Raw genomic sequence first — 23780 nt, 5'->3', positions numbered from 1 at the left:
GCGGAGTAGGGGGGCCGAGTGTGCCAATTAAGGACACGGGGAATTAAAAAAGAAAATTGCGACGGTGGTGGACTACGTGGTTCTAAACCAGGAAATAACAAGGTACGAGCCAGGCGAGAGGTGGGGGGAAGCCTGTAACAATTCAATCGGTCGAGGTGGAGGACTCGGTAGATCACGCGTTTCATAATGACCGGCTATCCGGCACGGGGGGTCGGTGGTTCGAAAAGAAAATCCCCCGTAGGCCAATAATCATCGGGAGAGAGAGAGAGGCCTGTCCCGAAGGGGAAAAAAATGTCCGGGTGCATCAAGTCAGCGCAGCGAGAGACACGCAACAACGACTGACCGTGGTTCCACTCTCTCGCGTGTGTGGCTCGACGCAACAACGTAACAATTTCAGCTGGACTGGAGTTAAGCCGTGGCACCGGTTGATTGGAGGGTTAACTTAGAGATCGCGATGCGCCGGCCACTTAACGTAATACAGCTTCATCCTGGGTTCACCCATGGCCGACCGCAGACAACATTTCTCGCGCCGCGCCGCGCCGTTTAAGCGGACTCCGACGAACCGGGAGAACATCGAATTCTCCAAAACGGATTTCGAACGGGACGACCTTTAAACACGTCGGCCGTCGTTATCAATAACTGCGTGTCCCATCGCGAACACCGGTCCGCCGGTGAGTGTAACGTCCTCGCGCTAAAAACGACGCAATGTCACCGCGACCAACGAAAATACACGTCAGGTGATACACGCCGTTCGCGGAAATCGGTCGACGCTAAAAATACGACCGCACGCTGCGCTCCGCCAAAAGTCAAGCACACGGCAGCTGCCGTGTACGATAGTCGCGGGACGCGTTGTTTCCAGCTTTCTCTGAATTCGCCAGGCAAGTCTAGAGGATTCTAGGATATGTACGTCCAGACCAATGCTGGGCACGTTTGTCTCAATTGAGATAAAACCGTCCTTACGATGGGGCAACGAAGACACGAAAACACCAGTGAATGCGACAAACGTTGGTGGGGGAAGCGAGCGTTTGATCGAGTCAGGTGATTCTTATCAAAACATTAGCGGTCTGTTTTTCGTGGCGTAGGTGAGGTCTCGATCATCGTTTGAGGACGCATCGAACCAATCCAGGGTGAGGTTAATTTCGTCAAACCGAAGTAAACAAATTCGCCGGTAATTAAACAGTTTCGTGCAAGCAACACGCTCGCCGAGCACCGTTTATTCGCGCGGAGCGCACAGTCGCGTCGAGCGCAGGCTGAAAGCATTTACGAACGGGCGAACGATCATGCGCGTGACCTTGCCGAGACATTGCACCGGCATAAACAGGCCGAGCGCGTGCACTCGTAGGCGTATTTTATAAATCTGCTCTATTGGTACCCTTTAAAGCAGCCCGGAGTCTCGTTAAGTCAACGTGACACGAGACGGGATCGTAACGAGCCTGCGCAAACAATGAACGCTCGCGGTTAAAAATACCGGGCGACCGCTAGTTTCTTCACTTGAATGGGAAGCTCGAGGGGATTTATTTACGACCGGCAACATTGTAGCCAGATGTACACACCTACGCGAACGTGTGTATGTACGCGAGGAGACGCATAGAGTACATATCATATATATAACACAGCTAGACTCTTGTAGAACTTTAATCTTTGACGTGCTTCGCTAGAAGCTAGCACCGGCTCCAGTTGGGGAAGGTCAGTGCTAGTTTAGCGAACATACTTGCTCTTGGCAAACAAACCTAGTTTAAATATAGGTCCGTCTGCGGAGATTTGAAAAATGTTTTCACGATGACCGAGTGGCTATTTCAAGTCTGTTTTCGATTCACGGACGATAGGAATGTTGGGTTTTTCCAGATTTTTAGTCTGAACTTGACTGGCATAATAGTAGGAGGGTTCTACCTCTGATCGAGAATAGTGGCGCTCCGATATTAGAGTAACACCTTCGCGCAGACATTGAATTTACTGGGACAGAGATTTGCTAGCAGTGGATCACCACCTGACACATGAGAATATCAGTGTCACTCGACTCTCTGGCTACTGCAATGCTAACGAGTCGCCGGTATCAGTTTTCCGATAGGACAATCGACACCCGAATGCCTCGAAGAGCGAGTGTCGCAAGTTTTTACCGTACAAGTGGATATTCGTCCACTTCCTCCGATTTCGACTTTCTCTAGATACTATTGCATCCTTGACAGGTTGTTTTAAACTATTATAGCGTAGAGTACTATGTCAACCTCTGCATACCATTAGTCTACGCGAAGAACGACTTCAAGAACCAGGGATTACGAGTTACCAAGAATTCAGTAGAATAGGCCAGACCGAACAGACTGGAGTTAAAGCGATGTCTATTCGAGTCGCAGTGAACGTTGCCTCGGCAAACTGTTTCGGCAGTTATCTATCCTGAAGAGGTCGGATGAGCCGTGGACCTTGTACCAGCGCGTTTCTTGTCCATAGACTGTACACACAGAGACTTCGAAGTGGTACATGTAATGGCCGAGAACGCGGTGCTTTGCTGAACGTCGTAAAGTGGGAGCAAGAGCACCGGGGTTCAAGAACACCCGCTACCACTCCTTGATCAATACCAGCGGGATGTTCCGCGTCCTACCGCGAGTTCGAAACGCAGTGCGGTACACGCACGCAGCACCGACGCGACGCCCGGCGTCAGACCGCGGCCATGGATACACGAGTTCTGTAACGAGCCGCCTTGTCCTCGATTTAATTCGTACCTCTCTCCGGAGCCCGCTGCGATCTGCGAGAAATGTCCTCTAATATATTCGCCGGGTCCTAGTCCAACCCCGAAGAGACCCCCGCCGCACCACGCCGCGTCGGGACTTCTAACGTTCGTTCTCTTAATTGGCAGCCGAGCCTCCGATTCCTATCAAATACGAAGATACCGATCTTCGATGGCTATCGGACATTCCCGGCTGGACGGTCTCCGCTTCATAGATTCTCAGGATGTTTATTCCGACCCTGAATACTTCCCTGCCTAGTTTAGCTACACCCTGAAGAACATCTTGAACAGATTTTTTCAATCCTGCTGGCTAATTAGCGGAGACTCTGCTTGGATCTTCGAGAGTGGGGATCCTGATTGGGTTGTCTCGCTGGACTGTTCAGGGTCTGATGGTGAAGGGACTTGAATTTTTTCCTGAATTTAGACCTCGAAGAACAGCCTGAAGAACAGCCCGGAAGAACCATTTATGTAATTAGTGGATCCCCTAACAGGATCTTTGACGAAGAAGAGCCTGCTCGTTGCGTGGGATTCTGTTCAGGGTTCGAATATGATCACGATGAATATGGATCGACTCCCTCCGTCGATCACCCGGTAGCAAAAGCAACTGGCTCGCGGAGGCACGACGAAACTCTTTGACGCTCGGATTTGCAATGCAGATACGCAGGCTTAATCCTTTTCGATCCGCGAGCAAGGGAAAAGGAGTGGATCGCCGCGCCGGGTAGATCGTGGCTCGCTGATTGCAGAGGCATAGGACGATTCGCAGAAACGGCGGGAGTTAGCGTGCGGTTTGGCAAAAGGGAAACCGGAATTATTGCCCTGCTGCGGAATTCTAAACAGCCTCGGCCCGCTGCGCTGCGGGGACCACGGGAACAGGTTCTACTTCGTGAATTTCGAGTGCTTGGCTCCCGCTCCTCAGCCTCGTCAATTCTTCATTTTTCAAACTTTCGTGTTTTCAGGGAACATTATGTGATCAGGCTTTTAAAAGTTAATCGTAACTTTGTGATGATGCATAATTGGTAGAGATCCCTGTTTCACGTGTGTATTTAAATACACGTGCACACGGGATGCGTTAATGCGCGTGAAACATGTAGTATTTACACGTGTGTTATCAATGCACGTCCAAAACCACGATCTCTAATTAATTGGATGAATTTAATGAATTTGGCGTAGGTTGACCTAAATTTCCTAGCTACCTCTAGATGGAAGTAACCCCAGACTCTTTAGCCACCTCCGTCGGAATTCTTCAGAAGAATTGAAAAACGTCGTCGCGGTTTCCTCGAACGATTATAGATGATAGAGGAAGGAATGAATTTCACTTCGACCGCTGTCTCCAGGTTGCAAATGACCGGCGGCATATGGTGCCGAATGACTCGACAGATGAGTGCACAGAATTTCGCCGGAAAGGAAAAAAAAACCGAGATAAATCTACATATACACGTCTCTGTGATTCTTGACGTATTACGCTAATTGGATCCCCGCGTACGATAGTTCGTCCCGTGCCGGTGACCCGTGAATTATTGATGATGTGCGAAGGGACCTTCGCGATACATTAGGGTTGATAAGTCGCGGGGATTTGCTGGCGTTTCGCTAGTCCATTAATCACTTTGAAAAGAAACAATGAATCAGCGTACGTCCCGTTCGCGTTAAGTTCGTGTGTAACTATGCCCCGGGCCGCTTTTCATATCGGCGACCTAGTGTGATCATTATACGTAGTTCGTTTGTATCGCATAAATTATAGACTACCCGAAGAAGCTATAGACCGGGAAGATAATCGTGCGTTCGTTCGATGGGACGCATTATCTGTTGAGGAATACAACCGATTCGTCGGCAAACAGAAACATTCTGGGGAATCCGTCGATTTTGAGAAAACTGTATGGTATAGACAGGGTAATCTTATCTACGGCTTATCTAGCTCGGCCCTTCGATCGAGATCCATTTGTTTGGCGCTCGAAACGCAAACTGCGAGATTAACTGTCGATCGAATAACATTTTACTCGGCGAGCACCATATACACACAGGGATTTTAGGATCTTCGTAGGTTCTAGCGGCATTTTGACCTGAATTATTTTTAAGCGAACACAGTAATCCATCAAGCTGAGAGAGTCATCGGGATTCGACAAATTCTCGAGTTGCTCAACAAACCGTAGAGTTTAGCGACGAATAATTCTAAACTCGTACCCCGCGCGGTTAGGGGATCGCATGTAGGGGCCCGGGGGACAGGCAAAGGACAGGAGGAGCTTATAGGAGCCGCGTGTATGTTAGAGGACCAAAGGTGGATGCACATTCCCCGAGCGTATTATAATTGCACTCGAGGCTGAGACTCGAATGCCATTAAACCAGTCACGATCGCCTGGCCTTGGACTGCAGTTGCACACATTGTCCCCTCTCCTCCCCTCGATCCTCTTTCACTCGCTTCCTCTCATCTCTCGTTCTTCTCCTCCTCCTCCTCCTCCTCTTTTCTCGTCTTGCGGCCGCTCCTTATCCTTCAACGTCTGCGTTTCGGTAGACCGATGGTTCTAAATACGCTAGTATTATGGTTGTCTAAATTAATCCGAGGTACGTGGACGTTCGGACAACGAAGAAATCGAATTTTCGAGATTCGGATGATCGAAGTTCCCGGGGAAAAGATCGGAAACGAGATCGGTGTCGATCCTCGCGAAAAATTCGCCTGCGGTCGACCCTGTTGCGTAAAACCGTTCACCTTGCGGCGATTCTTGTTTGACGCGAACGCCTATTTCCTAAACTGTCATTTGTCACTGTTCTGGAGCAGTTGAATTTTTTGAAAGCATTTAAACATAGGCAAGCTCTAGCAGAATTGAACAAAATGGAATGTAGGTTATATGGTAAGTCAGACGTCCGCAGTAATAACGCTAATCGGCGTGTCAGGTGGAATCGTAGTTCGGAATCGCCGGAAGAACTGTCGAAGAGCAGCGGCGAAGTTGTAGAGCGATTTGCATAACTCTCCCATTCATCGGGAGAAATGGTAATGCCTCGGGAGCAATTGCGCCTGCACAGAAAGAAAGTGAAATTTATGGTGCACTCGCGATCACCTTAAACCCTCCTCTACACGCGATAGACACCGTTCTCTCTCTCTCTCTCTCGCTCGCTCTCTCTCTCTCTCCCCCTATCTCTTTCTCTTTCTCTCGCTCTGCAGTTGTGAATTTCTGTATGGTGGTGCTCGGCGCAGTCAATTTGCTCGCGAATAAAGGATCTAGACGGACAATCTAGAGAGTCTAGTTCCCCGATGATGCTAACGGAACGACCGTTATTGCTGAGATTAGGGTAACATCGCGCCTGGTGCTCGCTGCGAAATGGCTGCGAACGCATGGATGCTGCGGGACATTGCTATAATTCCCGATGAAGGCATGATATGTAGAAATATTTTATTTCAAGGGATCGGTGTAGCGTGAATTGTTTGAGACTTCGAATTCGGGGTCCGCAGGTTGCTCGTCACTGATATCTAAACGGGAAAACGTCGCATAAACTGGCGGGCAGGTTCCTTTTTTCGCGGTCGGCTGGCCACCGGTCGAAGCGCGCTCGTCCGCTAGGAATAATGGAAGTGCTTGCATCGTTTTCGCGCGGCTCGACTGAGTCATCGGCGTGTAGGAAGTAAGGGCATCGCTTCGTTAGGATTCCTTACGTGTCACTGGGTTACTATACTCGCATTCCGCGCATAGAACGGAAGTCCACGGTATGAAAGAAACCGCTGCAGAATCTCGGGCCGCGTCCATCGCGTCGCGTCGCTTGCCGCACACGCTCGCTGAAGGGCTTTCAGCATTGCGAATTCATTTCCTGGCGCGGCCTCATTCGCCGCTTCTCATTGGCAAAAACACACACCGCTCTAACCTATGAACATTGACCTAACACATACTTCCAAAGTGTTTCCGAAAATTGAAACGGCACTCGCTCGCTCGTCAGAAAAGTTGTTTTCGTCTCGCTGGGTCATCAGATTTCTTTTGTGATTGCAAGTGTTATACAACACGGGAACCCTGAACCGCTTCCCGGAAGTGGTAACGAGGATTCCCGTAGGATAATTGAGGAGCACCGGTGGCCAGATCGACCGCCAAGGTTGCTCTCGTTCTTTCCTCGTCTAGTTTTCGGCGAAACAGGTGGACGACGAGAGCCATGTGTGTATCCAAGGCCTCCTGATAGGCTTCGAATGTTGGACTGATGCAGCACATTTTTTTTCGCGAGGCATCTGGAGTCCTCCGGGCAAGATATCCGGTACATCTTGCTCCCTTTTAATCAAGAACCGCTCTCGATCCTCCTCGTTGCTGTCGCAGCACGCTCTTTTGAAATTTAGATCGGCTCCGGTAGAGTCGCGAATCTTGAACAAAGAACTGCTTCAATGCCCAATGAAGCTCTTCTAACATCATATAGCTTCAACGTTCACTCAACAATATTTCATTAAAGTCTTAATATCCCAAAACTCTCTCAAACTGAACAGCTTTAACATATTTTATTAAAGAAAGACTACTAAAGATATTCACAAAAAATGCGAAGCCAAATTCAAATTCATCTCACGCCTGCATTTCAATGACCCCATCGTTTCGTCAAAGAAAATTGTATCAATCGTTCGCAAGTGTTATACATATACTCAGTGATCCCTGAAGAACCGACCCATCCAGGGCCGTAAAGAGGGGGTCCCGATCCGGGGAACGTAAAAGTCCATCTTCGAGTCTCCTTTGAACGCGCCTCAGTGCCCCACGGGACACCAGAACCGGGTAAATTGTTTCCTGCCGTAGGAGACGCCGCGTTCTGCGTTTATAATGCACGGCAAAAGTCGAGGCGAGAGTCGCGCACGAGCACTGCTCGCATAATATTATACCTTCAACCCTCGTGCGTATAGCACGGTTAATTCGGTCCGCGTTCTATGGAAACAAAATGCTAACCAAACGATACTTGAAAGTAACGAAAATCAGACAAACGCAGAACGTTGTCCAATCGCGGAATGAAATTACTTTCTGTACAGTATCCCCGCAATGAAAATAACAAAAAAAAATCGATGAGAATGATGTATCGCGTCGAATCATTTTTCGCGATTATTCCAAATAGAGTCTGCCCGAGCCTGCTGCGTTCAGGCTAGAGCGGGAAAGAGGTTGGCAGCCTGGAGCTACAGAGTGAGAGAGAAACAGCGAGGGAGGGGAAAGAGGAGAGAGAAAGAGAGAGAGAGAGAGAGTGGGATGAGGAGGGTGAAGTGGAGGGGTTCGGGGAGGCGAGTAGAACGCACCGGGCCGCGATGGAGGGCGAGGGGAGAGGGCAAGAGAGACAGAGAGAGAGAGAGATAGAGAGAGGAGAAAGAGAGGAGAACAGAGGAGGGATCACGGAGGCGAACATGGAGATGCATACAACTGAGGACGAGCGTGCGGCGGTATCAGGGGCGAGGCGTGGGGGGACGGGTAGCAGCATAACGTCGTCCTTAGCTCTCGGACGGTCCGGCCTTGAGACGCAGCGACGCTCAATGCGGGCATAGCGTCGTCCCCTGCACCGGAAACTGCAATTCCATGAGTCTAGCGAGCGACTACTAGCGCAACGACTGCGAAACCGATTTTGTTCGGACTTGGTCGGGCCTAGGAACACGTTCGACGGACCTCGATTTTGTACGTATGTATAGGAATTTTAGGGAGCCATCTAGACAAGGGGAAGTCCGGGACTTCTCGGTTTGGTGATTTCACAGAATGTTATAACGGTGACGGCCGATGAAATTTCCGAAATTCGAAAGTAAACCCAAGTCTCGGTGCATCGACACCCTGTGGCGCTAGGCCAGCTGGATCCAATGAAAATATACGTGGCAGGCCCGTTTTTCAAAGAGGTGCAGCCCTTTTTGGCATTCAACGCGGGGTGTCGCGCACCCCGTCGACAACGATTGATGTATTTTATTAAGTCCGGCTTCGCGGTTCACCCGATCGATCGAGCTCTCATTTCTGTTTGTCGCCGGTCATGCTATTGCAGAGTTGAACGATTGATAAGGGTTTCGGGACAGATAAGCAATCGCCGACGCATCTGCCATTCATTCTTTGGGTGTACGCCGGCGAAAACGCTCGTTGTCACTTGTTGAGTTATGGGAAATCCAAATTATTTCGTACCGCTCGATAGAGCTCTAGAAATTGAGGTAGGCCACGCTACAATGACATTGCACAACAATTGTAACAACGTGTAATCTGGTTTGAAAAAGCGGTATAATAAATTTTAGACAATGAAGCAGTAAATAAAAAATATTTTGGAATATTTATGTTTTGTATTTTAAATATTCTGTGATTTTTGAGTGGAGGGCCGCCCGGTTATTGGTGAGTTTTGGGGTGAACATTCCGACCTACCGCAACATTTAAAGCAGCAAGAGTGCATCGGAAGTGTTCCCCGTCGCAATTCAAGCCGGGTGCAACGATTTTCGACGGCGTGTGCCGCTGGACACGAAATAATTGGGTGGGGGAAAAAACTCGTTTGTCGGCGGATTGCTCGAAACCTTCCGTGGCTGCATCTCGAGGAGCTATTTTCGCCTAGCTCGTAGGTAAATTTAGTACGGCAGACCAGTTTCTCGGCATAGTAACGCCGTGTTCTGTTCATTTTTCTTCTTTTCGACATGCGAACCGACGTGTCAGGATGGCCGAGCGGTCTAAGGCGCTGCGTTCAGGTCGCAGTCCACACTGTGGGCGTGGGTTCGAATCCCACTTCTGACAAATACTTTTTTTTATACATATAATTACATTTCTCGCGTCGTCACGCCTCGCCGATCTTATCTGCCTAGCTCGATCGATGTTAGTCGACGATAAATCATTTTTGTCGACGGTTTGTGTACTCGCCGGTGACCCAAATCAAGGTTACATAACGCTGGAGATTGTGCAGTCTCGTCCTCTCATCCCAACTTTCTTCGCAAAATATTGTTGAGCACACTTTATCTTCCATCTTCGAGGAAATTTCATTTATATTTTATCATTTCTGCAAACTACGAGGCTCGTAAATATCTTATTTGGCACCTTTTAGGTTTTTTCTAGAATTCCCATTGGAGACAATTTCGAATAATTTGAAAACTTTTACATATTGGATACTCAAGAAATTTTCTACATTCTGCATCGATAAAACCGACGTTCAGTGGAGATCATTAGAGTGCACATTTTCGATTAAGAGAGAGAGAGAGAGAGAGAGCGTCTGTATTTCCAATCAGAAATCTCAATAAAGATCGCCACGAGCATTCTTCCTGCAGATTCCTGGCCGTGCAGAAGCCGCCAGCCAGGATCGCAGTAAATAATAATCGGCTGACGCAAGGGTCTATACTCGGTCGCAAAAAAATCGCAATCTCCTTGGATCGCGTTTTAATAAGTTCCATAGAATCCGGTGCAGTCGCATCAGGGGGGGGGGGCTTGCGGAGTGCATGTTCTCAGGCCGGGTCTTCGGGACGGATTCGCAGTTGCAGGCAGCAGCAGCAGCAGCGAGAGAGAAAGAGAGAACATCCGACGAATCTTCATTCCAGCGGTTCCCCCGGTCGTAAATTTCGTTGTTCGACGTTACGATTTCGTGATGGAGGTTCGCGAGAGAGAAGCAAGTGCACCGATTCCGCGCGACGCGTTCGCGTTTTATGCTCGCGCATTCCTGTGCCATTTCTCACTGGACTCTGCGGTCCCGTGGTCGTGTGTGTGTGTGTGTGTATGCGCTCGCGCGCGTCTCGTGCGTGTGTCTGAAGGATGAGGATGAGGTTGTCGGCGGTAGTGGTGGTGGCGGTAACCTTGGTTAGAGCGTAGATGAGAATAGGGGTAACGTAAGGCGAGAGGATAGGTGAAGCGAACGTGTTGCCGAGCTGGAAAGCACGATACAGTTTTATGCAACACTTTATCCGGCCGGGTACAATGCTATTCGAACCCCTAAACTGTTGCGTTGGGCCTCTGAAACCTACGCTAAAATATCTATCGCGACAGCAATCAACTATTAAAGGGATCTTCGTCAGACCACCAGTACCTAATTACTCGGAACACCTCTGCAACCGGAAGCCTCAGGGCCTGCAACCCTGGTTACAGATCCAAGTGCGTCCCCCAGGTGGTGTAGTGGTTGTCAAAATAACTAACGGGGTCCACATTAAAGTTTAAAGGCAATCGGCTGGCACACATACACCATAGCCTGACCGCTTCTCCGTTCTCCCCTATGCCGTGCGCGCGCGTAACCTTGAGAGTCGTTCAAGCGACGGCCATCTTGCCGAGATGCACTTTTGTTTTTCACTTGTCCAAGACTCGCCAGTCTCGCCGCGTTGTCTCTCTTCGTTTCTCGGTGCATCCTCTTTCGCCTAACGACCTCGTCGCTGCTCTCGGGTTTATCCATCCTCGTTCCTCTTCAGATGAATCCAGCCGTGTTTCTCGCTCGCCATTCTTTCTACCTCGCACTTCTGCCTCTCCCCACTCGCACACGGCTCCTCTTCCAGCAGCGTGCCTCGGAACATCGCGAGGCGAGCGCTCTGCACTGGTGTTCTCCATCCGTTCGTCCTACATGCCTCCTACCACAGATTGCCGAGAGAATGCAACCAACCTTCCAACAGCTTCTCGCCCTCGTCTCCTCTTCCTCTCGTTCGCGTATCCACCTCCTCCTCTCCTCTTCCTCCTGGTCGACTGTGAGCGCTACCGCTTATTTATACTCTAACGACGACGCTGCCTCGCAAAATTTTCGCAATGGTAAATAAGGTGACGGGGCCCTGATCAGCCCCCTGGACACGCTTTTCCGCGGGAAATACCCTAGCCCGGACGGTTTTCACCCGGCCAACAGGCCTCGCTGCTCCAGTGGCCCAATTTTCAAGGTAGGTCAGTCACGTGGCCCGTGAATCACATGACTGTCCCACCTGGCTGTCCCTGCAACCACCTCTTCGACGCTTTCGGCCACCGTTTTTCCAAGGTTCAACCGGTAACTCCACTTACCACACCGCAAACGGGCAATGTTTCGGAATATTTTTCCAGGATAGTGCAAAATGTTTATCTCCCAAACTTTCTGGACAATGTGTGCCACGCTTCGAGAACGTACGCTAATTTTTTCGTTAGTACTGGAGGCATGTAAACACTTCTGTACAGTTAACACGTGCCACAGTAAAAGTTCTACTCATGATCTACAAACCTGCTTGTTATTCCACACTCTCCCCTAATTATTCGTTTTATTCTAAATTATTCGAGAGAGTGGTATTCGTCTCGGTGGAATCGCTCTAAAAAGTGTTGTCCAATCTCAAGGTTATACGAGGTTCATGGTCTGGGTTAGGTTCGTGGTATGTACCGCAAATATTGTAGCAATAAAATATTTCGAAAAACCATCGTTATCGCAACATTCAACAGTTTGAATACTACGTATGTACTACGTAGCATGTTTAATCATGTTATGGCACCTTGCGCGCACCTCCTGTAATTAATTCACCGCGACGACTGTCACGCAGGTCACCGTCGCGTCGCGTCGACCGTGGTCAGTAATTTTTGAACGTAATGCAAGAACCCGCTGTTTACGAGCTGTTGTGTCCAGGGAAATTATATTCATCGGCCGAGAGTAGCATAAGTCGCAGCCGTCCACGATATTCAGCCAGCTTCGGGTAGCCTCCGCGCTCGGGCTATTGAGTCACTCGCTATAAATTAATAAAGGCTCCGCTTGTTTTGACGGTGAGCCGCGATGGTTATTGACCAGCAAAGCAATGAACTCGGACGCGCGACAGTGCGGTGTGTCGCGCGATTTCTGAAACGCTGCTTACCGTTCTGACTCATTACGACACCGAGCTGCCGAACGAACGCTTTTCGAGAATGTACGGCTGCCAGCGACGACTGCGTCGCGAGAGGTGTTTGCGTCAACGATGCATTATTAAAGCGGCTGCTGCCTGACGGTGTCTGCTTGGCAGCGAGCATGTATTCCTGGCATCAAAGGCGCGCCTTTGAACGATTCGCTAAAATAGGTGCTCGGACACCGATGTTCGGTTTTTCGAATTTTCTGCGGGGTCTTTCTCGCAAATACGCGCCGAGGATATTAGGATATGTATCGAGGATATTGAATGTCGCGGATGTGGCAGCGAATCTTAATGCGGAATAAAAACATTCTGCGTCAATCGCGATAAATAGAAGTATCTTTCCTCGTTTATAATTTGAATAAATTGATAATTATACAGCGAATTTAATGCATTTATGACACAAATGAGTAGGTGTAATTTAAAACAGTGAAAACATTCGAAGAATTTCAAAATACATACTGTTATACAGTAAGGAGCATAACTGATTCCGCACAATCCGAAGAACTGTTTTATGAATGGACCAAACGACTTCAATTTCTCTGTATGGCTAGAAGAATCAGTTTGGTAAGTGATGTGTCAAAAATATGTTGAAAAAATGCTTTTGAACGGAATTGTGAAAAACAATAGTAAAAATTGATTTGTACACCTTTTTCAGCTGGGTCAATAACGAAAATTCGAAAGATGTGTCTGGTCTCAACTGCTATAAATTATATACGCTCTGAAAATTTCATTGAAACTAGTTAATTGGTTTGCGAATTATAAACGATCAAAAGTGGTAATTTGCAGTGTACCATAAAGTGGCAAGTTTTACCACTTTTGATCGTTTATAATTCGTAAACCAATTAACCAATTTCAATGAAATTTTCAGAGCGTATATAATTTACTATACCAGTTGACGAAACACACATTTTTTAAATTTTCGTTATTGGGCCAGCTAAAAAAGTTGTAATAATCAATTGTTAGTATTGTTCTTCACAATTCCGACCAGATGCATTTTATCAACTTATTTATTAGACGTCATTTTACTAAACTAATTCTTCTAGCCTTACAGAGAAATTGAAGTCGGTTGTTCCATTCATATAAAAGTTATTCTGATTGGTTAGGTGGAATATAAAACAGTGGAAGATTGAAAAAATTCAAAAATGTTGTAACGTTGCTTTTAATGTAACAAAGTCGTTAAAGGATGAAATCAATTTTCATATTATTCCTGCTTGTCGCAATCAATGCAAAACATTTTGATTTTGCATAAAGATCCGCAGTCTAATTATGTATAACCCAGTACATAGTAGATCTTTCTGCGGGATTGCAAGGCCTAGTCCACGTGCACCTGTTCCTGGCGGTAAGTGGGGTCTACTGGAGGAGTTACCTAATTTGTTGATAAGCAATTGGTAGTACAGGTTGCTGAGAACGGAGATCGATAACAAACAGTGTCGAAGGGCCGGCCGGCCGGCAGGCTGTGACCCCTGACGGTAGACCGCGCGGGCATTCGCGTGTCGTCGGTTCCCATGCATCAGCTCGTTGGCGGGCAGCAGTTTCACTGGCGCGCGCAGAGCAGAGTCGCGGCGCGGCGCGCCGACGAAAAAGAAAGTCGGGCTGCTCTCTGCGGGGCTCGGGTCGCGTCGGGTCGCGCCGCCGTCGCGCCGAGTCGTGCCGACTCGGTTTGCTCTCGCGTTCGCTAGCTCGCTCGGCCGTTGTCGCGTCGTGGGCTGCCGGCCGACGACGGGGGCCGAAAATTTTCGTGGTTGTGTGTCGGGTCTCTCCCTCTCTCTTCTCTGTCTCTCTTTCTCGCTCCGCTCCGCGCTCTCTGGCGCGCGCGTCTGCTCTCGCGCGGGGCAGTGGCTCTGTGATGCGACAGTGGCGCCACTGTCGAGGACGGTGGCGAGGAAAGGAATCACGCGGCCGGCGCATAAGCGGCGTCGAGCGCCGCAGTCGCGCTCTTGCACTCTCAGCGGTGAGCGGAGTCCGTAACCCGTGCGTAATCGCCTCGAAAAACGTAACGTCTTTTTGGGCTGTCTCGTTCGCCCGTTTTTCGCCTGCCGCTGCGATTAGTCGGCCTCGGTGGCTCCCGTCATCGATTCCTTGCGGTCGTGTCGGTCGGACGGACGACGGTCCAAGGCTGTGTTCCACGCGACAGTCTCTGAAAAGTTCGGATAGTTATACACACACGCAACACACACACATACACACACGTATACGGTTGAACTGAAAGCGAAAGATAAAAAAACAACAACTTGAAAATCGTGCACCACCGGTGTCTGTCTCTCTTGTCTATCGCCGTCGTCGCCCGAGGAGAAACAGAGAAGGGGAGAGAGAGTGTGTGTGAGAGAGAGAGAGTGTGCGAGTGTGTGTGGCTAGAGAGCGTGGGAGAGAGAGGTGCAGTGTAGAAAGGGGAGAGAAACAGAGAGAGAGAGTGTGTGAGAGGATCGAGTGGTAACGAGGGGAACGGGCATCGACGAAAACGACGGAGACCAACGACGACGGGTCGCCCCGTGGTTTCCCGAGGCGAGGCCGGCCGAACGAACGAAACCGGTGCCAGAAGATTTTCGTGATCGTTGTTCCTCTTCTACATCATTTCGCGTGGTGCATGGCCCCCGAGAGATAGACGACCCCGGGGATCGAACACGGTTGGCCGAGGGATCTCATTGAACAGCAGTGACGTGCGGGTACACGTGTTATACCTTGTGCAAGTGTTTTCGAACAAGCAAACAGCCTGCGAAAAGGACCAACGTGTCGGACCACGCCGGCCCAACAGGATTTCACGGTGTCTACCTCTTCGTTATGTGAGTAGAATATTTATACTGTGTGTACCTCTCAAGTTTTCGGTGTTGCGACCGCGTGTACCCGGCTACCGTCACCTACGCTCGTCGCTTTTCACTTCGATGCTGTTGCGATGTATGTACCATCTTTGAATCGTTGGTCCCCCGCTTAATGGACTATACCGATCCTGAATCGGTTCTTTTCGGTTTTCAGTAAACTTTGGCGATTTCGAGTGTGTACTGGCCAGTGATGACTGGGGTCGGGTCGGATATTTACGAAAATTTATATCGTTCGGATACCCGAATGTCAGATTTTCGGAACACCGCCCACCTCTAATAACAATCTTAACTCGAGTAACAAACACGAGAATTACCGTCTACTCTCTCTTCTTCTTTTTTTATTCATTCCTTCGAGGGATCGGTTTCACTGACCCAGAAAAGGTTTTTTTTTGTCGCGCAATAATTAAAATTAATGCTGTATCACGACTATCGCTCCACGAGACAGCGCGTGACGATGACAGCAGGCAAAAAAAAAAAAACGTTCAAAGTGTCTCGCACTCGTTCTTCGTTGTGTTTCTTATGGTATCTGGTATGTTTTTTTTTCCTCGAACGCGTCTTTTTCCCGCGACAACCGACGCGGCGGCCGCCGGTTTATGGGACACCGAGTTTTGTTTACATCTGTCCTCTTCGGGGCGAAGTGTGAGGTAGGTTCGTGAACGTATGTGCGCGCCGAGGTCGCATCGGGGACCGCAGTAGGTCGACCTCGACGCTGGTCCGCGTTTTTCAAGGAAAATCCACCGGGAACGATGTTCCGAATTTTGCGCGATTAACTTGGCCGGCGCACAGTGTCGCGAAATGTCTGTCTTTTTTTAGCAGAATTCAATAACTTTTGTTCCGTTTATGATAGAGACGTGAAACAAAGCGCGTTTCTTTTTAATTATATTGAAAGCAATCTCAATATGATATTATGAGAAATATAGTCATTTATTTAAACATTGAAAAACGATATTTATAAACAAAATTTTGTTTTATTGCTGGTTTTCAGCAGCTGGTGTTCGCTCTGAACTAAACGTTCTTCAATCATACTTCGCTTTTATAAATAAATGTGTAATCATACTTAATCAAAGATTACGAGTACATAACTGCCTGGGAGACAATGTGGAACGTGTTTTTAAGATATATAAAAAGTAGATTACTTTTGTTTTTGTTAATAACTTTTTTTTATAAACAACTACCGCCGAGTATAAAATAAACCACCGTATTCGGGGTGTGATGAGCTAGACAACATATTAAAAAATCATTGACATCGGAGGATTTATTACCTTCTTTTCAATAATTGTCAGTAATTATTATTAGGACATTAATTTTTATTTATCTAATCGTATGTATCTGTAATTTATGTAATATCAAAATTCTTTTATTTATTCAATAACCGTAGTCAAATCTCATAGTTCTATGTACATATGTAGTAGATATCCGCGTACTCAGCTGCTGACCGGTTCTTGCTAAATATTTTGTTAAATAACTCTGTTTATTGCAAGCGACTGCAATTAAACACTTATATCATATCAAAATATACTATCTTACTAATACGCCGCAATCAAAATCCCAGAATGCTTTCAACTGTTTCTTTTTTATCCTCTTCTAAAGATTAGGGAAACCAATAAAACTTAATGGTTTCATTTCAGGTTAATTATTATAATGCACACAAGTATTACAAAATGTTTAAAGATGAATTACAATTAGCCAACCCTTAGCCATCATTTTCTAAAAAGATTATTTCTTACAAACGTCTTTTGTTCATAACACAACGTAAACAAGTTACGCTATGAACTGATGTACTATTTGATCTTCCTAATTGTATTCGCTTGCACATTCGCTCATAATTAATTTCTTAATAATTTTTGGAATTTTTTCTAAAAAAAGAAATGATTTATTTAGACATTTTCGATTTTTGTCCATGGTTCGCGACACTGTGCGGGGCCCGAAAATTTGTGAGGTAAAATTTCGGGTAGCCGCCCACCCCTGGCAATTGCCTTATCTTTGTGCATGCGATGAATATTATTAATTCGCATCCCTGTGTAATTACGGCCCCAACCAAATTTTTCGCCGATCCGGTGCAGCGACTCGTGCCATTGCCGCGCGAGCTGTATCACGCCGGATAATTACTTCAATGTTGATTAAACACGTGAATGGACGCCACGGCAATTTTAGCGTGAAACTACAATTTTTTACATAAATATTCGTTGCGCCAAGCGTCGAACTTACCTCGGTGTCCGGGCGGAAAGGAAAAACAGATCTAGAGGACGCACGCGATTGGTTCTGACAATGACCATGGACAATGCAATTGTGATGCATCACCGACAATGAATCATTTGTTTTATTTCAAGTGGAATTTGACGGATCTCTAATGAGTTCTTTCGAAATAAATTACGCTCGACAGACTGACATAAATTTCTAACGTTGTAGGATATTTTTCTCGCGAGGAAAACTTTGTCGAGAAACTTTTCTGCGGTAAGCGATGCACGCGATAATTGTTAATTAATGGAGACGATAGAGTTTCTCAATTTTGATTAGCCGAGTGTGAAACACTTTATTTCTATTTTACCGATAGTGGACACATGATTAATTGATGTGACAGCCCGACAACATCTACCCAGAATGCAGCCGAGTGCAAGAATAATTCATCATGTGTTTCGTGTCTTGAATCGACTTTCCTGATCTTTTAATGTGTTTTGACGATTTATTGATCTAGCATGCTATGTATCAAGTTTAGTTACAATGGGGATGAAGAAAGTAATACATATTTACTTGTTCTTTCTCTCTCTTTTTGTCTTTCAGCTGTTTCCAAAGTTTAAACAATACAAGATTGTTGACTGGGGACTAGGGAAATAACACCGCAACATAAACGTATCCTCTCTATGTTACCGATGATGAAAGAAGTCTCTTTAGTGTCTATATACAGTTCCCGCCAAAATCTAGGGTATCCTAATCCTACACCACAGCAATCAGGGACGTATCATAATATTCGTGAGCTCCTTTGCGTGAAATAAAAGTTCCATTATATTTTGTGAAATTTTTTTCATGTGTCCTAGAGGTCTATATCTGTATGTTCTAAATTTTTCACGTGTCTCGGGCAGTGTAGTGAACCTGCTGGCTGCGTGAGACGCTCCTGAAGACGGTATCTAGGGATTTTATGACCCGGTTTCTTTGTCTTCGTAGGCGCGAGGCGGGATTTCGTTCGTTTTGCTTGAAATCTGAGGCAATGTTTCGCGATCGTGGCTAGGGGAAAGACAGAAACGAGCTGGAAGGCGCACAGCCGCGAGCTGCGTGACGACTCGTCGCAGCAGAGAAGTGTTCGTCGGAACGAGTCCGTTCTGATTACAAATTCAAATTTAACGACTGGCCGCCGCCACTTGGAAATTTAAATCTTCAGATATCGTTGCTGATTGAAACGAATCCGACTGGGCTCGGGATTGGAAACGGTTGTTTAACGTCCACCAGTCGGATCCTCTCGCGAACAAGACACGTTTCCGAAGAATACGCTCTGCATAATGCTCACGAGCCAGTTTCCATTCTTTTCTCGAAATCGTCTGCTCCTTACGGCACGAACCAGTAACCTTTTTTCTGTCTGAACACATACTCGTCTCGAGTGTACGGGCTTACGAATATTTTATTATTACCAGGACTAGTTCTACTGGATCTAGTGATAATATCTGGTAACTGGCAACCCCGAGAGTCGCTTCGTTTTTGTCTAGGGGAAAGAAATATCATAAATTTACAAACGGCTGTCGGGATAATTACCGTCCTTGGGTCAGTACGATTTATCCAGTTTTTCCGTGGCATCATTATGATCGACACATAGGTCGTGGATAATGAACATGTTAATAAATAGTGGAGCGGACTGGATGCAACAAATTATCTTTCTTTCTGCCGTTTTTATCGCATTCGCGGCGAGCATGTGTAAATTAATGCAGCCGTGCTAATAGAACCGTAGGATCCGGGGAGAATTAAAAACTGTAGCCATTCTGGGAAATCATAATTAATTCAATAAAGTAATTAATTGAGGTTACAATTTATTTACAATTTTGCAATTGTAATTACAGCTTATCTCTCAGCGTTTTTACGTTGCGGCAAAATGTTTAGTTTTCCATGAATCGTAGTGTTCATAAATTAATATACGGATTCTCTCATAGATATATTCAGAGTCGTCCACGTGTTCACCAGAGTGTTTACCAGTTTTTCGTATTCTTGAAAAACGCGCTACATAGTTCAGTGGTCTACGCTTCTTACTAATCATTAGACGGAACGCCTAGGGGAAAATCTAGAAGAACATCGATCATCTCATTGTCGGAAGAACATGAACATGTGTTACACGTGCCAAACTATGGAATTAGTTTTTCCCCGGATACATTCGTGCAGGTTACTCGGTCGAGAAAGGTCCCTAGAAAATCGTCAACCGATCGTTGATTTTTCCATGCGCCTGTAATTCTTCGAAACTGCTCGGGAAGAGATTTGTGGCGTCGGTTGAATCGCCGTCGCGGTTTTATCCGATGCTACATCGATAGCGGTCGATAAGGAGGCTCGGCCACAGAGAAAGAGAGAAAAAAAGAGAGAGAGAGAGAGCGAGAGAGACTGGCTCTCTCCGTAGGGACCGATAACAGCGTGCATTATCACGGTGCACATCCACGGCCTCCAATGTCGTGTCGCGGCACGAGAATGGGACGAGATAAGCGGGCATGGCTGTGGCGCGTTCTACCGCGACGAGTTTTCTGCCGTCGTTGTCGTCGTTGTCGTCGCCGACGATTCCGTTACGTAACCGTGCCGCTCACCGGCTCGAACAACAGGGAAAAAAGGAAACGAAACAGCCTTTGGCATTCTCGGTTTCGTTCGCTGCCGCAGAAAATCTCGGCCGATCACCGGCGCCTCCTAGCTATGCGCGGATTTACTCGCGACGCTTAAAGGGCTAGTATAGGCTCGGATTGTAACTAGAAAGGGACTATAATCTTACTAGAAAAATGGGTCGCGAAACATGGGTCCGGTACTTAACGTTGTTTGACCTTATTTGAGCAAATTTTGGGCTGGGTGAGGGCTCATGATTTTAACGATATTATGTTTATATCTAATGATATGAGGACCCAAAGTAGAGTAAAAATCTAGGGGAAAAACCAGCAGATTTCAATGCATTTTTCTGTCTCCAAAAGACTTTTTGACTGCCATGATGACCAGAGCGCACTGCGCTGAACCTTCCTCTTTAGAGTGAGCCCTCACACAGCCCATAATTTGCTCAAATGAGGTCAAAAAACCGAAGCGCGCAAACCCATGTTTCGACCCATTTTTCTATGTAGTAAGATTCTAGTTCCTTTCTAGTTACAATCCGAGCTTATACTAGCCGCTTAAACGTAACAAATGATTTCCAATTCATTTCGAACTTATCGACTCTCTTTGTACGGTTTGAGCACCGCTGAATCCGAGTATGTACGAAAGTTGTGTGACGAAGATTTGTAGCGGCGGAAGAGTGCATACCTAGGGCCATTTTCTCAGCGGAAGGGGGCGTGAAGCGTCAGGGGGGAGAAGGAGCCGGCGGTGCTGGGGTGGGAGAAGTAGCGAGTCCGGAAAGTTGCGCGGCGATAATTCAAAGTCGGGCAATGTTTGTCCAACTGGAAACTAGGCCAAGTCTAATTCGGCGCGGTTTCGCGAAATCCTGAATGTAAATGGAATCGGAATAATGGCCCGTCGAGTGGAGAGGCCATTACTTTTTCTCTGTATATCGGGAACAATAGGGCTCTAATGCATCGTCTCTGTCGCGTAACGCAACTTCGACGAAAAACAACACGAGAAACAGCGAATTATCGTCCGGTATTTGCGATACACACGGCACATTACGGGGTTATATCAATTGAATCAATTGACTGGGGAAGTACTTGTTACCGCGTATTCGAATTACGCCCACGAACAAATCATTTCTCCGCGGTTGTACCCGTCTTTCAGGGGTCCTCATATCCTGGACGAAACACCAGCCTTCTGTATGATCGCAATTTTAGTAGCACAGCTAAAAATCAATTAGCATTACTTTTTGAGATAAAGGAGACCTAAATAGCAGTTGGGAAAAAGTATGCAGCGTTTTAATGCTTTGCAAAAAATTCTCTTGCTTTCTAGCTCGCGGAAAAGTCGAGAGAAGGGTAACTCGTAAAAAAATAAAACATTAACGGTTTTGCTTCCTTCGTGAAAGTGGTAAAAACGTTGAAAGAGGCTTTGGCATGAAAGAAAAAATTTGTTTAGCGTCGAGTCGTTTTTCCTGCGCATGTATTAAGTCCCCTTAATGTCAAGAGACTTTCGAAATGGATAGCTTCGTTTCAAAGGAAGACGGACACGAGAAAAAATTCCACAGAAAATTACAAGTGCTCTTGTCGGCCGGTGTTTCGTCAAATTATCAGGATTGTTCTGCACCTGTTTACCTTCCTCTCTTTCTCTCGTCATGCAACTGAGTACACGGCCGAGGAAAATATTTAGTCAACGGTGTTTACTCTTCGCGAAACACCGAGAGAAGGGAAAGAGTGTTTTCAACGAAGATTCTGGCATTTGTCGGCGGAAAGTTCATCGTTCCGAACCGATTTTCTCTGTGGCACATGCGCACGCTGGTACAGTGAACTTCGTTTTCAATCCAGATTAACGATATTTAATTTTTCTTGGACTCTTTCCTCTCGATACCGCTTCTAGCTGAATCGTAACAAATTAATTCATTCGATAATACCAATTTCATTGATTTATGTGAACAATCTATGTACATACATGGTTTCTCAGCATTTGAATTTCCCGCTGAAGATGGATCTAGCGAGGAACTGAGATGGAGGGGGGCGATGACCCGGGATTGAGCCAATTTTTTACTTTTTCGGCGGGGGTCGATAGCGTCTCGATATTCCAATATTTGAGCTGTCATTCGATCCTGTTCTACCGACCGAAGTCTCCGGGCTCTCTGCATTACCGATCTTTGTTTATTGGCTGAATCCGGGCATGGGTATACCCCTTCTGGGACGGGGAAACCCTTCTCGGACAGAAATGCATTTTTAACCAGGCCACCGAGGCATTTGCGAGCAGATCTTTACCGAAGGGATTACGGCCCGCTCGTCGAGATCCTTTTAAAACGCGACGTTTCAGCCACGATAGGAAAACGTCGAGAATTCTCGGGCCTAGGGGAAATACGTGGCAGGGCTAGGAAATCTTTTACGGCCAGTGAGGGTACGTCCTATAATGCCAGGATATTAATAGACGGAATACAAGAATTTGTAGAAAGGATGCAAGGCGAATCTCTATTTTATGTTCTATGAACCGTTGGTATGAAGTGAAAATGTCTGCGCGAAACGGAGTTAGGGGTCGACCGAGAAATCAAGTTCAACTAGGGATTTCTTGGCGGTAAAAAGTCGAGCGGAAACAAACCAGTTCGAGATTGTTTGAACAGACCGTGATTGTTTTCACTGGCCGGAGGTGAGACACGGTTGGCCTCGCGTAAACTTAATTCCCGGCTTGCAACATCGTTGCTCACGGCCGCGGCGGCCGGGTCAACGGTATCCGACCGAATGCAACGACACATTGCAACTTTAATCAATTTCCCTGTTGCAACAGTCCGACCGACCCTCTCTCGAACATTTTCTTCGTTGAATTAATTACCTAATCAATTTTTAATCATCAAGTTTTCTCTCTATTATCTAAAATACATTCTAAGTACGAACAGTGGAGATACATTTACGAAATGCTACTTTTTTTAGCAATTCTTTAAAAGTTAGACATTAGTTCATGTTGTCCGTGGCAAGATGGCGGCTACAGGGTGTCCGAACACGATAAAATTAAATGTTCGCCGTGGTGACCCGGTCCGGCTGGCTACTGATCGAGTGGAAAGCATCCGGCTGGGCAAGATGCACCCGCGGTGCATACTGATTGCGTCACGCGCCGAAAAATAGGCACGCGTCCCAATTTCACGGGAGAGTGTTTTGACCGGCCGTTTCTCGGTAAACGCGCGGTTACGGGAGAATTACGACGGATCGCTGCGTCTCCCCCATTTACGTCTCTTGCCGCACCTTCCCCCTTTAGATCTCTCGCCGCGAAATCGAGTCAATCTTGACACGTAATCGAACACGGGCGACGACAGAGGAACCTCGGCAAACCGGAAACGCTTTCTTCCTAGTTTACGTCATACGCATAATCGAAAGATGCAACACTTTTGATAACCCCCACTCCAATGTTCAATAATATGAGAGTTCGCCGAATAAAACAACAAAGAAGAAGGTCTGTCTGGATCGGAGGGAATCGACGCTAATTCTCGCTACTTCGGTTAATCTAGTGACCCCTAGGGAACGTGTCAGCCAGAAATACCTGGCAGCTAGCCGACACTTGCGTAAGCACGTCGTCAGACAAATAGTTATTGACCTTTATCGCTGCTGGGGTCTCGGGACTGTGATGATAGCGAGTCTTTTCCTCGCACCAACCTGTGCAGTAATTTTCCCTAGGAAAATGCTACATTTGTCCCTAAACATTGAATGGTTATTTACGTTGTACATATTTTCTGTATTCC

The 23780-nt window shown here is 47.0% G+C and overlaps 1 protein-coding gene and 1 non-coding gene across 5 annotated transcripts in view; both read left to right on the top strand.

The window, feature by feature from the left end:
- The first annotated feature begins 9316 nt into the window (after positions 1-9316).
- Trnal-cag (transfer RNA leucine (anticodon CAG)) lies at positions 9317-9399 on the top strand. The gene has a single exon. It is a non-coding gene; the product is annotated as a tRNA-Leu (tRNA).
- Positions 9400-14173: 4774 nt separating this feature from the next.
- Ecr (ecdysone receptor) overlaps positions 14174-23780 on the top strand; it is a 116848-nt gene continuing 107241 nt past the window's right edge. For 3 of the 4 annotated variants that reach the window (XM_076430730.1, XM_076430711.1, XM_076430721.1), the window contains exon 1: positions 14174-15235. The gene's annotated coding sequence lies outside the window, so the exon portion shown is untranslated. The remainder of the gene's footprint in view (positions 15236-23780) is intronic. The other variant, XM_076430740.1, reaches the window with a different exon arrangement.

Source organism: Lasioglossum baleicum, chromosome 1 (assembly GCF_051020765.1).
Source record: "Lasioglossum baleicum chromosome 1, iyLasBale1, whole genome shotgun sequence".
Taxonomy (NCBI): domain Eukaryota; kingdom Metazoa; phylum Arthropoda; class Insecta; order Hymenoptera; family Halictidae; genus Lasioglossum; species Lasioglossum baleicum.
This window is presented reverse-complemented; position numbering and strand designations above follow the sequence as displayed.